Raw genomic sequence first — 15351 nt, 5'->3', positions numbered from 1 at the left:
AAAAAGCAGAGTCCCACTATGTCTTTGAAACTGGCCTCAAGCATGTGCCTCTCCTGTCTCATCCTGCATTTGTTGGGGCTACAGGCAATGGACCACACCATGCATGAATTTATTCTAATTCACACCACACAGCACTACCTTGAAGTGAGCTGTATGGGTTCATTTGTATGGAGTTATCTCCTTCACTGATGAAATATCAGGGCCTCTGTGAGTCTGTCTGCTCTCCACTCCCTCCATCCCAATGTCTAGTATAAAAGCCTGGCATGTACTTGGTTCTTAATAATCTCTTATTCAGTAACATTACTGAACTGGCAACTGTTCACTCACTGGGAGTTAGGCTGTTATCTCATATAAAGCAAAGCTTCTTAGGAATGAACTGACTGCTTAGTTAAATCACAAACACACACACACACACACACACACACACACACACACACCCTTCCTTCAATTGAAGTAGAAGTCTTCAGGAAATGTACACCGAGAGCCAAGAGAACATACTCCTTGGATAACAGCCCCATGCAATGATCAGCAGGAAAAAACAGCACCATCAGAACGAAAGTTTGGAAAGACATGTGCTGCATTCTGCTAAGATTAAAAAAAGAAAAGGGAATTGCTGCAAAGAAGCCAGATGGGCTTGAATGCCATAAAACGTACAGCAGATGGCACTCGGATATTAAGCTAACGTTTGCTTATGCTCCAAGTTGAGCTGTGTGAAGGCTGGATACACGATGTCTATTTAGAAACACGCGGATAAGAAAAATGAATCCAGTACTGCTAAAGATTTCTGCTAAAAACAAACCTAAGCATTATCACCCGGTGTGCTTCCCTACAATGGAAATGTTATTATGCAGGCTAGATTAAGTCTAATAAAACCACCCAGAACATGGCAGGAGGAGCCCACTCTCTCCAGAATCTGTTCAAAAACAGGCTCGGTCTGACGAAACCATGAAAAACTGCTCCCATGAATCCCATAGCAACAGCTGCAGTTCTCAGACAAACACTTGACAAATCAGATTTGTTTTTCTCCAGTCTAAATACCTTTGCATGGTATTGTTGGATAATGTTGAAATACAACCGACATTGTGTAAGATGTAAACACACTGCCTGTTCCAAATGGTTCAGTTTTAGATAGATAATAGATAGATGATAATAGATAGATAATAGGTAGATGATAGATATAGAAAGATAGAAAGAAAAAGATAGATAGATAGATAGATAGATAGATAGATAGATAGATAGATAGATAGATAGATAGATAGATAATTTGTCATTTTCTCTCTTAACCCAATGATGACTTGTGGGTAATTTCAAAGCACCTAACTCTGTAACTTTTTCTGAGGGATATCCCAGAAACCGTTGTCAGCCGAAAGTTAAACTCAATAATATTTATAAGCTGCAGTTAGAGGGGAAGAAACTCTCAAGATATATAAACAGAAGCAAAGTCATTAGCATATTGGCCATCTATTCTCTGCATATGTTATTTAAGGCTTCTTATTCCCCAAAGGAGTCATAGAATGTTCTTTTAGTTTCTCATTAAATCAGAAGTGTAGAGACTATAAAATCTTAGTCACTAAGAAGTCAAGAAGAGAACTACCAAGAAAGCCACTAATCATGTAAGCAACCAAGAAACCTGGAGCAACCATTTTGTATGTGTGAAAACTTCCCCTATAAAATATTTATCGTGAATAAAGAAAATCTGTCTAATAATCAAGTAACAAGCAGAGTGGTGTCCTGCTTTCTGTTATTACAGGTAATAGAGCAGAAAACAGAAATTAAGAGACATTTGCTTTCAGGCTAATTAAAATAGATTGCTGAAAGGGGAAAACTGGAAGAATCTTAGAGAAATATGACTTTTATTCAATGTATAAGTAGTCCTGAGTTTATGCAAGTAAAGTGCTGTTTTGGCTATGCAAATTGAAACATTTGGAGGTGGAATATCTTGATGACAATAACTTCATTTTAAAGGGCTTCCACCAAAACCGAAAGAATCAACATGACAGAATTCTATTGTTAAATTTTGCTGACCTATGAATGGAAATTCATTCTCCTGTTCTAATCTGTGAATGAAATTTTGCTTAACAATCTATTTCAAGTATCTCAACACATAGATCATGGAGACTCAATTCAAGTCATAAGTTAGAGTCAAGTATTTGAAGGGTTAGTCTTTTCCTGTTGTCAAACTATATATTGTGTATGTCAGTTTCTTGGCAGTGCTTCTGAAGTCCTGTCTGTGGATTTTCAAGAGGTGTAAAGTGGGTAGAGAAGAAGCCTCAAATGAGCAAGTTCTTACAACAGCCACACTGCCCCTCCCCCGAAATGGTAGTTCTCTGTGAAGCCTACTTCTATCTGATGCATGGTCTCTTCCAAAAAATGCCCTGAATTGGAGGTGCAGAAGAAGTTCATTTTCTATTTAAGATAACTGAAAGGGTTTCATTATGCAGAATTTTTTAATGAATGGAATGACATTTTATGTGGCCAACTCTCAAACCTTTGCTTCTCTAATCTAAAGGGATAATTCCATATTTATTATTATGAGAACGGTAAACCCTGCCACAATATTCTTTTTTTAGGGTTTATTTATTTATCATGTATTCAGTGTTCTGCCTCCATGTATCCCTGCAGGCCAGAAGAGGGCATCAGACCTCATTACAGATGGTTGTGAGCCACCATGTGGTTGCTGGGAATTGAACTCGGGCCCCTCTGGAAAAGCAGTCAGTGCTCTTAACCTCTAAGCCATCTCTCCAGCCCCACAATATTCTTTTAAGTGTCTCTGAAGAACCTCTTTACCTGAAAATCTCATTTTTCAGCATTCCTGAAAAATGATTCTGACAAACCTTTGCATGTAAGGTCATGAGTTCAATTCCCAGCAACCACATGGTGGCTCACAACCATCTGTAAAGAGGACTGGTGCCCTCTTCTGGCCTGCAGACATACACACAGACAGAATATTGTATACATAATAAATAAATAAATATTTAAAAAAAAGCTGCTTATTTGAGGGTGAGGTGGGGAGCCAGGCAATCTGCCCCATATCACGTTTGATTCAATTAAGTCCCAATAGTGTCCTTTCTCTTACGTTTCTAGTGCCTTCTAGCTGGCACTAGAGAATTTTATCCTGCTGGCCTGCTGCTGACTGGCAGCTGTGGGCATAGCTACAAAGGTAGTGTTCCAAAGGTCTATTATTCTGCAGCCTTAGGAACACCCAGCCAGAGGGCTCATATACCAAGGATAGCACCCTGGCAGCCTTATAGTCTTCTGCGTCCTAACCCCATTGCTGACTGTGACCTAGCACAACATTTTAGAGCAACTACATAAAACACAGCCTGATTTTAAAATGTGAGTTTAATTGCTGTGGTTTATGATATTCCCGTTCTATCAATCAGACTACTTCAAAAGCATCACTTAATTTAAATCTCATTATGATTTCAGAAGGGACAGACTAATTGTCTTCTTTTATGTATAAATAAGGCTTGGGAAGGTTTGGGTCAGCAAGTGGTAGATGTGAATTCAGACTCAAATTCTTCTTATTCTGGAGTCACTACATCATACACCCAAACTCCCTAATCACCTCAGTAATAAGCTTGGTTTTTAATAGGGTTCTTCTGTATTCGGAATGACAAAAAAATCATTTAGAACATTTCCCATTATATAGAGGTTATAAAATTTCAGTAGATTGGCCTTGTGGGTTCAGTGCAGCAAAGAAGAGGTTAAATGTTGGCCCACAGTGATGCTATCTTATGCCTTGCTAACTCAAGCCTATTACTGACTGCATCCGTTGACCTTAGAAAGCATCTTTCCCTGCTGACTGCCCTTTCCAGAGCTGATCACCCCAGGGAGGATAGCCAAGAGGCAAAGTTCTTCATGAGTAACAGCAGGCAACCCACACACAATGATAATTGGTCCATTATTCTTTAACCTTTCACTCGATGCAATACTGTTTAAATGGGCTTTGTGGGAAGAGCATAAGCTACAAAACACACTGACATTCAATAAAAGACTACAGTAGAATATATCAGCAACTGCACCTACCTGGAGTCATGATTTGAGATTGATTTGTTTGTCAAATGTTCACCGAGTGGCCGCTTAAGGCATCATTAAAGACATTCAAGACATCACAGTGAACAAAAAGCAGATCTCAAGAGCTTAAAGATATAAGCAAGAAGTAGACACACAAATTATTGGAAGAAAACTGCTGGGTAAAGCTCAAGCAAGAGACCAGCCAAACGGCTGCTTTCCAGTGTGCGCCCATGTGTCATAACAGGAGGGCTGTTATTGCTTCTGGCCAGCAGACGATGCTCTAGTTCCGTTTCTGTTGCTGTGACCAAATATCCTAGCAACCAGAAACTCGGGGGAGGGAAGCTCTGCTTGGGTTACAATTCTAGGTTCCGGCCCATTGTTCATGGGCATCGTGGTAGGAACCCAATCAGAGAAAAGGGGAGAAGCGTATGTGGTCCAGGACCCAGCCTATGAAATGGTGTTGACCACAAGGAGCAGGGTCTTCCTACATCAAGGTGAGGAGCAAAAAACTGAAGATAACAAGAACCCTCACAGGATAGATAAGATTAATACAGTAGTTGGGAACTCCAACTAGACAAATACTGATCTGTGGAATGTATGTCCAATATTTGGGAATATTTAGAGTACACTGAAAACAATGCTCAACAGAGCATGATAAATTGAGTCACTTAGCTTTAGGACACCTCCCCAAGGTGACCTGCTGCACTTTATGGGAAGAGGTTATTAGTGAAAGCAATCCAACTTCCTGTAAATCACCGGAAGTCAGCCAATAAAACTGTAAGAAATGAAGGAAACCTATCAACTTCTTATTTGAAATTTTATGAATTAAAAAAAAACCTTTGTGACAGAAACTGCATTAAATGAGTAACTGGACTAGATTCTCCTACAGTCTCAATTTATTGTATAATTACAGATAACATGAATATTTGAAGAGCAGCAAAATGAGATAGTAAACACATAATCTAAATGATCTCAATTAATCCTTACAAGACGCAAGCAATGTAGGCACTATTTCCCTTTCAACAGACGAAAAAAAAGCAGGCAGGCTTCCTGGTCCAAACTCACAGAACGGGTAATCAGTGGACAAAGTCCAGGTGACCAGTGGAATGAACAACTGCATGGTTAGAGTCTACAAGGGGATTCGACAAAGCCCATGGTTCCAGCTCGGGGGGCAGTTTTTCCACTCTCACCCGTGGAACCCATACCTTTGAGAACAGACCCATTAAAGGCCACCAAAGAATGACAGAAATTTTCCCTGAGAACAATTTCCTGATCAGCAGGCAACAGTGGGCTCATTCCCCCACTGAGATATAGGCTGCTGCTCCATCTCCAGTACAAACCTGTATCTGGGCATTTGGGGTCAGACCACGTTGAGTGTCAGGACACTCGCTGCAGGAGGTGTAAGGGTGAAGGCACACTAGGGACAGCGGCCGGTCAGCCTTAATCCCAGGTGATTCACTCCTCAGAAGCCTTCTGGAGAACCAAGTACTTGGACACACCAGCAACCAAGGCAAAAAAAAATAAAATAAAATAAAAAAAATAAAAATAAAAATAAAAAAAAGAGCTGGTTTATCAAGTGCAACCTGCAGAGTGCCCAGTGAAAAATGGAGCTCACGAAAGGCTCCAAGGGAAACAGCATATGTGGAATGTGGTATTTGGAAGGGAACCAGGCACAGCTCAGGGATATTATACTCCAGGTTGTGGGCTCTGAGCAGCTGAGGGACAGGGTGAAGGCTGGGGATACTCAAATGGTGGGCGGCATGGACCTCAAGAAACTGTGTGCACTTCCTAATCTTTCCGGGGACTAGCTTTAGACAGGGGGACTCTCCAGTCCTCCTGAGGTCTCTCTCGGAAGCTTTTTGTGTTTCTGCTCTCCAGAAAGAACTAGCTTCTCACCTGTGGTTATTCACCTAAAGACGAGTCAACCATCAGGAAGTTACCTTAGTTAGAAAAGGGAACCGAATGGCAATTGAGAGGTTGTATTTTTGAATCTGGGGTTTTCTACTGTTACACTGTCACCAGAATACTGACTTGAACCTCAGCTTTTGCCTTGAACCTGATATAAGAGCCTTAGTTCAAAACCTCTAATCAGTAGGAAGTCAGGTTCAGAAAACACACAGAGCAATATGTGGTTTGGATAGAAGCCACAATGGTGCAGCTTAAAATTAATTCTGCTGGAAAGCTAAACTGCTCACTTAGAAATACTCTGGAAACTCTGTCCTCGTGTGGATTCCAAGAAGTACACGAATTGAGTGACCAGCCACCACATAAACAGCCCTGCCATGTGGACATTGTAAACGGATGGAGAATTGGGTCACCAATCACCATATACACAGCCCTGCTACGCTGACATTGCAAAATCCATTCAAAGACCGCCTCTTACCTCACAAGCCAAGAGAATGAACTACAAAGTTCAAGTCATGGAAGGTTTTGATCAGGTTAAAGTGAGATGCTGGATATTTCCATTGCCACCACTGGATGGCAACAGACATTAGCAATCCACTAACCCATACAGAAACACTTCTGCTTGACCCGATTTCCTCTGGAATTTTCGATGAAGAGCCAAATCGCCTAGAGCTGCCAGGGGAAGGTAAATAACAGTGGGTTTGAATGTCAACGAATTTGGTTTTGAAACATCTATTTTGTTTTTTTTCAAATGTTTTGTATTCGAGGAAGTCCTGTAGGATTTCAGTACTCACTCAAGAGCTGTAAAAACCTGAAGTGCTTACCGGAAGGGAAGCATTAAGCCAGAAAGCTGTGTTTACTAGACTATCAGTTCAGAACTGAATTATTTATCAGCGGTAGTGCAATCTTCGCTTGATAATAAAATCATCTCTTCTACTGACCATTTAGGCCCTCAGCAGAACCCTGCCCTCAAGCATTTGCTGTGGTTAAGAAGAGACCAGCATTATAGGGGCAAAATCTTCTGGAAATACTTCCTTGAGGTCAGCACACGCTAACTGCGGTGCAGAGGGAGTCAAGGCTGTGCCTCATGCTGACAGCTGAAGGTGGCAATATAAGAGTCTCTGAGGTGGTTTTGAGGTTTGAAAAAGCATGGAAGGGCCATGGAGAGCAGCTGAGGATTAGCACCATAAGAAATCAGGAGAGGTTATTTGGTGTGTGTACTGCCTAAACGGAAGTAAAAGTTCCAGGACTGAAAGGGTCATGGAGCGAAATCAAGGCTTGGTACCGTGTAGGGGACGAGTCCCTGAAGAGAGCCAGAGAGAGGCTACTGATGACAGTGCTGCTCAGCTGCTCCAGAGACCCCAGCAGCTTGGAGAAGCCAGGACCACAGGAAGATCACCAAAGGCAACCTCACTAAGGGGTGGAGCTGGCCTGAGCCTGTGGCACAGGCTGTGTTTTGTGGCAAACCTTTTGGAGCCTAGACAATGGTGAAGCCCAGAAATTTGACACATTGTTGGACTTCTGTTTTCTTTGATTTGTATGTAACTAGGCCCTGACTGGTCCTTCTTGGAGAAAGAAAGTGTTTAACTTATTTTTGATTTTACAGGAGCCCACAATCCAGATGTTTTTGAACTCGGAGACTTAGAAGTTGAGAGTTATAGGCTATGGCTATTGTAGAGGCTTTAACTTTGAAAAAGGTTTTGGATGTTCTAGAGAGACTAAACTTTTAAAGTGTTTGAATTTCTAAAGACTACAGGACTTTTAAAAATTGGAGTGTTTTGATTGAAATACTGATATTAATATGAGATCTTGTGATTTAACAAGAAAGAAAAAATTATAGGTTAAGAAGTGATGTGTTTGTGAATCAAGTTGACAAGGGGTCCATTGTGCAACTTGACACAAACCTAGGCATATCTAGGAAGAGGGCATCTTTACCAAGAAATGTCACTCTAAGATTGGCCTATAGGCAAGTGTGTGGGGGAGGGGATTTTCTTGATTAATGATGTGTAGGAGGGCCCAGTGCATTGAGGGCAGTACCAACCCTGGGCAGGTTGTCCTGAGTGGTATAAGACGGCAGGCTGACCAAGCCATGAAGAGCATGTCCATGAGCAGCGTTTCTCCATGGCCTGTGCCTCAGGTTTCTGTCCTGAGTTCCTGCCCTGGCACTTCTCTCAACAACGAAGTATTACCTGAGAGTTGTGAGCTGAAACAAACCCCTTCCTCTACAAGTTGCCTTGGTCCTGGTGTTTTATCACAGCAGTAGACACTGTGAGACACTGTTAGTATAATTTTTATCTATATCTTAACTGTTTTGTAGATATTCTGGAATCTTGTAATTTCCTGGCCCTACCGAAGCTTTTATACGACTTTATTTAAAGAGATGACTTGGCAGTCCATAATTCTTTTCTCCTTCATGATGTGCCACATTTAAAGCCCAAAGGGCTAAATCTGACCCTTATTCTAGCTCCAGTGTCAGTCACCTAAAATTTTGGTCACCTAAATGCAATAATCCCCTAGATCTTTGCCATTAAAGATGTTAGTAACACCCATAGGTAGTTTTCCAATAACAAACACACACGCGTGCGCGCGCGCGCACACACACACACACACACACACACACACAATGAGACAAGGGGGTCTAATGGTTAAAGTAGTACCATCTAACTTTATATGCATTTGCATCTGTTTGTAATTACCATGCTAGCAAACACTGAAACAACATTTAGAAGGCCATGAGAACAAATATCTCTGTTTGATGCAGAGTAAATTCAATACATCAACCTCCCAAATAGCTCCAGTCCACCCATTGCTCTCCTTCTCCGCTGCTATTCCTTCCTGCCACCTCACCATCTCACTCCTGCAGTCACTTCCCAACTATCTTCTGTCTTCCTACTTGTCTCTCCCTTGACCTTCCTCCCTATATCACCAAGATGTAAAATGTAAAGAAAGCAGCGTCTTTTCCTGATTTGAAGCTCTCTCATGTCTGCTCAGAATGCTTGGGAAAGACCTAACTCAGCCCATGGTGTGAGGAAGAAAGGGCATCACCAGCCCACCAACCCCTTTCTGGACCCTGCCTTGGCCATCGTTTCTTCTCCAACACTAGAATATGCCTTGGACTTGCCTGCCTCTTGGCATTTGCCTTTTCTGCTACCTAGAACTTTCTTTAATCAGCTCTTGCCATAATTGCCTCCTGTCCTTTGCGGGAGCTTCTCTGACTTCCATATCTGTCAATAAATGCCACCCTGGCCAGATACTCTTTCACATCTTTCTCAAGGTTTCCTTTTCCAAGTCAGCCCTTCTCAGACCCCGCTTCAACTCCCAAAGATGAATTCATATCTGCCATGGTTATAACTACAATGTTTGTGTTACACATGTGTGCCATATTGGTTGAATCAAAGATGAAGGTCTTGCTTCAGAATGGCTGGATATCTTGGCGGGAAACTTACGCTGCCTGAATTTTAAGAGTGTTTGTGTGATCACAAAGAAAAACTCTAGAAGTGTAGACAGCTGTCTATGGGTATCTCAACATTAGTGGAAAGGGGGTGGGGTGAACCTTCCAGAGGGGAAGGGAATCCTCTGGAGCCTCTGACTCTGAAAATTAGAAGTGTGTGTGTGTGTGCGTGTGTGCGTGTGTGTGTGTGTGTGTGTGTGTGTGTGTGACATGTCCTCTAAGCTCTGTATGGGAAGATAGTTTCTGTGAGGGACATAAAGCCTGGATAGAGTCATTTTTTTAGAAGACCAAAATCTTAGCTCTCTGTGAACACTCTCTATGGACAAGTTCCAGACTTACTTGTATCTGTCTATCTTAGTAGCTAGTCCTCATCCCTCCCACGTCCAGGCCAAATTTACTAATGAGTTGGGGCTTATTATATTCAAGATTTGACAGTGAAATATTGCAACAGTACAAGAATCTTGCCCCGAAGAAGAAGTTTCAAGACTATCCAATAAATAATAAATGTTAGAGGCTACCACAATTTGGGGCAATTTTATCCATGACTTTGAAGAACATCTCCTGCAGTCCCCCAAAGCCAGTGTTTTAAAAGTATTGATCCACATGCAATTTAAGCAATGTTAACCTTGTGTATGCTTCCTAAGGGAAAGCCAACAAATGGAAGACAATAGAGGGGACTGACTGCTGGCAATCTCATTCCAGAGATGCTCAGAGGAGAGCATCTTCTGTCACTAAGAAAAGCCTCATGAAATTAACTTAGGTGCTCAGAATTATCTTTGGTGGGAAACTTGATGTCTCTAAGTATCTGGATGGTTGTGGTGGGCATCATGATTGTCAACTTGACTAGATCTGGAATAAACAAGAGACACTCCTCTGGGTGGGTCTGTGAAGACATTCCCGGGAAACATGAACTGAGTTAGGACGACCCTCTATTAGAGAAAGCATCCTCCAGTGGAAGTCTAGTTATGAAGAAGTCCAAGGAAAAGCAGGACTCCTTGCTTGCCTGCTTGTTTCTTGTTGTTTGGTGTGTCTATCCTGTTGACACCGCTAGCATCAGGACCCAGCTTCTCCAGCCTTCCCATGTAGACTGAGGACTAGCAGCACCATCCCTACCTTCATGCCAGATCAGGACTGCTGAGGCATGTAAGCTCTTGACCTGAGCAGCTTCAGGTCTCAGCCTCCTCAGCATGCCGACAGCCCTTACTCAGTGCCAAGGGTATAAGCCACTCTCCTAAGTTCCCTTGTGTAATACATACTCAGTTCTTCCTCTCTGGAGCACCCTGACTGATACGGTGGCCCACACTGACACAAGAGCAGACTGCATCAGGGAATTACTGGTCCATCTTGAAAAAAACTGAAGCGGAGCAGCTGCTGATGTGGATGAGCGTCAGGCTTCTGGTTGATGATGCTGACATTTCTACCTTGATAGGAAAGGACTTCCCAAGACTCTTTAGGGCCTGGTTTATTAATACAATCTCACAGGAGCAGACACATGTAATGACTGTTAGCTTTAGAATTAGAAGAAGAAAAATAAGTGGATGCTACCGCTTTTGGTTCTCCCTCAGATACTGTGGGACAGAAACAATCTGCCGTGCTGAAAAGTGGCAGCAAAAGCCCCATCAGCATCCGGCAAGTGAAAATCTAGTCTGTGTGTCAAGACCTCCATCTGTAGCCTTCCTGGAAACATTACCCTAAGGAAGAGACAAACATTTTCTGACACAGTTTCCTCTCAAACTCCGGCTGTGCAGCTGGTCCCATGGTAAGAGGGGCTGGATCAAAGGGTATCGGGATTTAAGACTGCAGTAGCTTTTACCAGAATATCCTCCTAAAATCTTGTTTTGGCAGGGCTGGATAGAGCCCAGGGCCTTATGAGTGTTTGACAAGCTCTCTACCACACTGTGCTACAGCCCCAGCCGAAGCATGTTTCGAACATGAGAGCTATAATCATGGAGAACGAATGAAACAGAAATATGGCCTTGGAGGCCAGAAGAGAGGGTTAGGACCCCTGGAGCTGGAGTTAGAGGAGCTTGTAAGTCATCTCACCTAGGTGACGGGAACTGAACGATTAGTGCTCTTAACTGCCCAGCCATCTTCCTATAACCAGCTTTTATTTTGTTTTGTTTCTGATTTATTTCCTTCTTCTAATTGAAAATAGTTTTTTTGTTGTTGTCCTTACAATATTTTAAAGATTGATCAGGATGACACCATTAAATACCAGAGAGGACAAGAAAAATCCGACAGAAAGGAGGCTATACATTTGGCAAGGAGGGAGTCACTATTTTTCAGAACAGCCTTAGGTGGGACTGTGACAGCCAACTGCCATAGCCCAGAACTCACCTATCCTGATGAGTCACTCAGGGTGTTAAATGTTTTATTGAGGATTTTTAAAATTAGTCTTTCATTTGCACATTCCCGAGATTTGAGGTAACCTGGCCTCCTCCCCCTTTAGTCTGATGGCACTAACAATCTGTTCTTGAGGTGTGGAGGGGAGAACACGGAGCACCAGAGGGCAGGCCTGTACAGGATGGAAAATAAGACATAAAGAATAATATCTCTAGCTCTGCAGCTGTAGAGGGCTCTGAAAGGCGAGGCAGTTCCAAAGCACAGGCCCGGGACTACTACGCCTGGTACCCCTGGATCACTCACCATGACTCCATCAGATAGCTGAGTCTTGTTCTAAATGTTTCCAAGCCCTGAAATGTAGAGTAGCATCGGTCGGAAGACTCTAACGTTGGAGGACGAGGAAGCCTACCTGCGAGGCACAAACCCAAATACTTATGCTACCAATGTTTCACTGGACTGGAGCAGGAAACCACAAAGCTGGTGACCCCACAGTTCAGGGCAGTCATGATTGGCTTAAGCGCCAACCTCCTGGGCTAGCAGCAGTGATTAAGAACAGCCTGGGGGAAGCTTGGCAGCATCTCTGCTTTCTCGCCTGCTGAAATGGAGCTGCTAAGACCAGAGGGAACCTCAAAGCCCAAATCACCTTCTGGTGGTGCTGACTCATCCTCCCAGGCCTCCAGGGCTTGGCCTCTCCAGAGTGGCCTTTTCATATAGTGCAGCTGAGCAGTGGATTTCAGTGGGAGACTAGATTTCAAAGGACTCCTCGGTGCAGAAGAGAGCAGAGGTTTTCCACCCTGGTCCCCCTTGATCTTTTGAAAAGACTGCCACTCTCTTCTCTTTAGTGTCTAAACTCAGCAGCAGAAGGTCTGAGCTGTATGGGAAGCTTGCACGGAGATCTGAATGACCCTGGATTGGTCACAAAAGTGCACTGAAGCCTTGCATCCAGAACTGCAGTTTTACAGGTCTTCAGCCGATGTCTGGGAAGGCAGCCCTGATCTGGGATTTCCCTCTCTATGCTGTGATTACCATTAATGAATAAAGAAAACTGGCTTGGCCTGATAGGGTAGAAGAGGTAGGTGAGGAAGACTAAACTGAATGCTGGGAGAACGAAGGCAGAGCCAGGGAGAAGCCATGTAGCCCCAGCAGAGACAGACACCAGAACTTTACCCAGTAAGCCACAGCCATGGATGTGTTAAATTAAGATGGATGGGTTAAATTAAGATGTAAGAGTTAGCAAGAAGAAGCCAGAGCTAATGGGCCAAGCAGCGTTTTAAATAATATGGTTTCTGTGTAGGTATTTTGGGGTTGAACAACCAGGAAAGAAACAAGCAACCCCCTTCCACAACAAATTGGCACCCATGTGGCCAACTGAAATCCACTTAAAACCTGAGAGAGAGTAATTCTAGACATAAAAATACAGAGTTTAACTTCTTGCTGTTTGCTGGCAGCGTGCTGCAGCAGCTTCTTTAAGAGAAGTTTTCCTGACTCGGTGGTAGCAGAAAAAAAAGCCACGTGGCTTTAAAATGCTGGCTTTCTGGACTGTGCTGCCAGCAAACCTCTGGCTCTTTCAGGAGGCCAAGCATTTAAGTGGGGTTTGTAAGCAGCCTGTTACAAACTGCTTAATGGCTTGACATAGATCCACTGCATACTTGAAACTGGGGCAAAGTGCATGGCTTGCACAGGCCATGAATGAACTTCCATCATGTTGGACTATGCAGAGCAGTCAGGAAGTGCCATATATACCCTAGTAATGCTGCAGCCTAAGTGTTTAAGAAGAGCTTAGCATTTTAAGAAGCTGTTCTGGTCAGAAAAGGTTTACAGGTTCACAATAGGACAGATTGAGACATAAAAGACCTCTAAATGGGTCACAGTGTGTTTAAAAAATGTACATAGGCTTGGGAGAGAGAAGAAAAAGAGTAAAGAGACAGTAAATGTAATATAAAAGAGACAGACAGTCATAGATTAAAGGAATAAAGATAATAAAATAAATATTAAAAAGTAATAGAGTAAAAACCAGCCACGTAAAGATGAAATACACACAGAAAGTCTGGATTATGTATATTATTGTGTTTTCTTTGAATTTTTTGACTGCGAAGGAGCTAAGTACAGAGAGACATTGGATAATAGAAAAGTCTTCTGAATTAAATCAGCTGGTGTATCTATCTCAAGGATATGTTGACCAGGAGATGTGCTACGTTGGGGAAGGTGTTTTGCTCTTGTTTCAACAGGAAAAGAAAAGTTATGGATACCATCAAAATCAATAAAGATTCGGTTTAAAAAAGACAAATCTCTTGAGAAAGAGAAATGACAGCTCATTCACAAAGGTGACAACCAATCAGGTGGTAAGGAAACATTATAACGGTTGGGGGCAGGGTTCTGTTCTTGTTTTTGCAGGAAAATATTCATCTTCAAAAAGTCAAGAGACCCTGGACATCTAGATGCCTATAGAGGAAAAGGTAATTATCCAGATATAATCACCAAGCAAAGAGAATTATCACTTGTGAGGACAGGTCATCTGAGGGTAAGAATCTCTGAATATTAAATAAAATAATAATCATGACTCACTTAAAAATCAAAGTTGGCTTTGGAGTTGGACTCTAGCTCCGTCCTTCTCTAAATCCAAGCATGCTGTTAAAATAAAAGTTTGGAGTTTCTCTCTCATGTCAGGAGCCATGGTATGGGACAGAAAGAAGAAAGAATTTAGAAAATATTACTTTTCTTCATACCTATTTTTGTCTCTATCATACCTTTCATTGAATATATGTCTGTATAAGTAATGTTTAAGTTTCCCACAAAGAACAATGAATTTTCCTACAGTGATCTTTGAAGTTTCCAGGAAGAAGATGGGGCCCCACAACAACAACTCCACCTGGTTGATATGACGTCACGATGCTGATAGTGCTACTATAAGACCTGTATTGGGAACCAGCAAGCGGCCTCCTTGCAACACAGCCCCAGCTGTTGGGCTTGTCTCTCAGATTTCCCAGGGAAAGAAGCGGGCCTGCAAATTTCACCTTTTTCTTCAGTCCTCAGACTCACTTATTCTTGGAGATAAACGTGTTGGAATAGCATTGTCCACATAGGGACTGTTTCGGGAACCTTGGGGACAAAAGTGGAAACATGCCTGTTTCGTGTTACATGACATGAGCACAGGCCTATGACTCTAGCTCCAGGACCCAGGAGACTGAAGTGCTGTTGCCCACAGCTCCTGCAAGCCACAGAGCTCTTCCTTTTCCCAGTCAGAAGGGTGACAAAATACTTTAAACTAGTATCAACAGTCACCAGACAAATGCACACTCTTACTTACATTTGACTTCAAATGTCCTCCTATTGCACACAATAATATACATAAATTCTGGTGATAGTTATTTGGGTAGTCAGCAGGCTGGGATTATTACTCAGTGGCCCTGGGTTGATTCCCAAAACGGCAACAATAATAACAAAAACCATTTATCTTGGCCTCTGCGATCATATAATAAAGTTATCCTTTTATTTCATCCCTCCAGATCCTCCCATCCTAATGTGATATTTTTGCTTCATGTGTTGGCTTCCAGTCTATACTGAGAAAGATTTTATCCTCTGTTTTTATATGTAACACTTTAGGTTAGCAAAGGCATGGCCAAGGGGTATACCTT

General features: G+C 42.5%; 1 protein-coding gene across 1 annotated transcript in view; it reads right to left on the bottom strand.

Moving 5' to 3' along the window:
- Window positions 1-15351, bottom strand: part of Rtn1 (reticulon 1) — a 203262-nt gene that overhangs the window by 78267 nt on the left and 109644 nt on the right. The gene's annotated exons all lie outside the window — the stretch shown is intronic.

Source organism: Microtus pennsylvanicus, chromosome 14 (assembly GCF_037038515.1).
Source record: "Microtus pennsylvanicus isolate mMicPen1 chromosome 14, mMicPen1.hap1, whole genome shotgun sequence".
Lineage (NCBI taxonomy): Eukaryota > Metazoa > Chordata > Mammalia > Rodentia > Cricetidae > Microtus > Microtus pennsylvanicus.
The sequence above is the reverse complement of the archived record's forward strand: the minus strand, read 5'-3'. Positions and strand labels throughout refer to the sequence as shown.